Below are 3,154 nucleotides of genomic sequence, written 5' to 3' on the forward strand. Positions count from 1 at the left end.
CACATCCCTCCTGAAGTGCGGCACCCAGAACTGGACACAGTACTCCAGCTGCAGCCTGACCAGTGCCGCATAGAGAGGGGGATCACCTCCCTGGCCCTGCTCGAGATGCATCTGTGGATGCAGGACAAGGTGCGGTTTGCCTTACTGGCCCCTTCCTCACATTGGCGGCACATGTTCATCTTGGAATTGATAATGACTCTAAGATCTCTTCCTGGCACTCTGCTTTTGAGAAGAGAGTTCCCCAGCCTATAGGTCTGCTGCTGGTTCTTACTGCCCAGGTGCAGCACCCTGCACTTTTCAGAATTGAATCCCATCCTATTCTCATTTGCCCACCCCTGTAAAACCTGTCCAGGTCCATCTGTATCCTGTCCCTCCCTTCAGGCATGTCCACCTCACCCCAAATTTTGGTGTCATGCACGAATTTAAACAGGGTGCTTTTCACCCCCTCATCCAAGTCGCTAATAAAGAAATTGAACAGTGCGGGCCTGAGGACCGAGCCCTGGGGGACCCCACTGCTCACATCCCTCCAGGTTGACTATGAACTCTCCACCACCACTCTCTGAGTGCGACCCTTCAGCCAATCTGCAATCCGTCTGACTGTGTAGGCATCAATGCCACAGTCACCTAGCTTTTTAATGAGAATGGGATGGGAGACAGTGTCAAACACCTTCCTGAAGTCCAGAAACACTACATCCACGGTGACACCCGCATCCAATGCTTTTGTGACCTGATCATAAAAGGCAATCAGGTTGGTCTGAGCACTGGGGAAGTGCTCTGGATGGCCAGCCTTTCACCTTTGTTGAGCGGCCAGGGTTCAGGTGGCTCCTGGCACTGCTGGATCCATCCTACCAGGTGCCCGCATGCACCACCTTCAGCAGGACGGTGGTGCCCTCCCTATACGAAGCATGCAGGGAGCACTTGAGAGAGGAGCTGCACAAGGCAGGTCCGCAGGTGACCGTACACTTCACCTCGGACATCTGGAGCAGCCGGGGTGGAGGTCATGCGTACCTCTCCCGCACAGGGCATGGTGTAGCCAGCCAGGCCATCGGTGGGCTCTTCTTCACGCCAAGGTGATGGATGAGTCCTACACTGCAGCAGAGATAAGGGAGGCCATGAACTGCATGGGGAAGGGTGGCTGGGGGTTGGGCAGGCTGAGCTCACCCGTGGCTTCATGGTCACTGACAATGGGGCCAATATGGTCAAGGCAGTTTGTGATGCCAACTTTGCTGGTATTCGCTGTGTGGCACACAATTACATCTGCTTGTGAGGGATGCCTTGGAGGGGGACAGGGCTGCCGGTGATGGTGCCAGCAACACCAGCAGACTCGTTCCCAGATGCAGGAAGGTGGCAGGCTACTTCCACCGGAGTATCAAGGGGGGCAGAGCTAAATGTCCCACAGCACAGAATCATCCAGGATGTGGAGACTCGGTGGGACTCCACATACCTGATGCTCGAGAGGCCGGTGGAGCAACAGAAGGCCATCCATGAGCTGGCCTTGCTTGGGGAGATTGGGATCAGCGGCCCCCTGACCAAAGCTGAGTGGCATGCCATCTCCCAGCTCTTGCTGGTCCTCAAGCCCTTCCTCGAGGCCACTGAGACCCTCAGTGCTGCTGATGCCTTTCTCAGCCAGTGGTCCCCAGAGTGAAGGAGCTCCGCAGGAAACGGAGAGCTTCCTGGGGGCCAGTGTTCCTGGCTGGGGCAGCCCGCTGTCACCAGATGTGCAGGCACTGGTGAGGCAGCTGAGGAGGCCTTAAGAAAAGGCTTGAACTCTTGGGGTCCAGCACAGTACGTATGCTGGCTGTGACCCAAGGGTGAAGGGCACCATATGTGGCAGCGAGACACTGAGTCACTGCAGGGAGGTACTTATGAAGACGGTGATGGAAGCAGAGCGGCGGAGACAGGGGGAAGTGGAACAGGGGAATCCACTGCCTGAACCCAGCCCCCCATCCACGAGCCAGTCTTCCCCCCCACCACAGGCGCTGCCAATATGGGCTAAGACCATGGCAAACATTAGGGGGTCCAGGCCCACCAGACCCCAGGATCAAGCAGACAGCCCTCCCACCGTGGTGTCTGCCTATCTTGCCGAGCGTGTGGAGTCCCTGGACTGCGACCTCTTGGCCTCCTGGGCAACCTGCAGCCCGATGTGGCCGGATCTCACCACAGTTGCCTGGGAATACCTGTCCTGTCCACCGACCAGTGTGCCAAGTGAGAGGGTGTTCAGCATGGCTGCGGGTGTTGTGACACCCCACCGCACCTGCCTGGATCCTGGTTTGGGGGAGCAGCTGGTGTTCCTCAAGGGGAACCTCCCGCTGCCGGGGTCCCCACGCGCCAGGTGCAGACGGAGCGAACGCCGCCTCCTCGCTCCATCTGTGTCACCAGTTTTGTCTGTCAGCAGCCTAAGGTACAGTTTCCCCCAAAACTCCTGCACCTATCACTGTGAAAGTTGGCAGGCTTTGTGGGCTCCTCAGGAGCAACCATTCCTGCAGGTCTGAGCTCCCTGTGGCTTTGCACGTAGAAGTTACAGGCAGTCTGCTCTCAAGAAATTGGGGTGTAGTTACTCTGTGTGGCGGGCCAGTAGGGGGCGCTCCTGTGTTGAGCCACCCACCTCCCTGCGCCCGACCACCTTCCAGAGTCCGAATGTCTCTCTAGGGGCGCCTCACGGCCAGCCGACCCCCTTCCCGGAGCACGCTCGCTAGCCTGGGGGTAACGTAGCTGCCACCACCCCAGGGCAGGGGGTCGGACTACATGATCTGCTCAGGTCCCATCCAACCCTAGAAACTATAAGAACAGACTAACTCTCGGCCCTGTGTCCTTGGGAAAGCACAGGCCTAATGTCCCACAGGTACTCGACCCGGTACAGGCACTTGGAGCACTTCCCCAAGTCCAGGGGTAAAAAGTAAAGTCTCCCTTAGTCTGCAGACCTAAGGGGTCTCTTAGGCATAAATTAGACCCAGCCCTCAATAAGTCTCCCACACTGGTCTCAAAGGAGAACTTTATTGATTATAGGGGTAGGGTGAAAATAGGGTTCATAATTGAGTAATATCCTAGAAACCCTAAAGAGCAAACAGTCTGGCTGAGGTAGCCTTTTGATCCCACATCTGAGTTACTGCCAACTAGATATCTAATCTGAACTCGAGTAGCTTACTCACAATCC

The sequence above is a fragment of the Crocodylus siamensis genome, chromosome 1 (genome assembly GCF_052110815.1).
Source record: "Crocodylus siamensis isolate JL-2025a chromosome 1, ASM5211081v1, whole genome shotgun sequence".
Taxonomy (NCBI): Eukaryota; Metazoa; Chordata; order Crocodylia; family Crocodylidae; genus Crocodylus; species Crocodylus siamensis.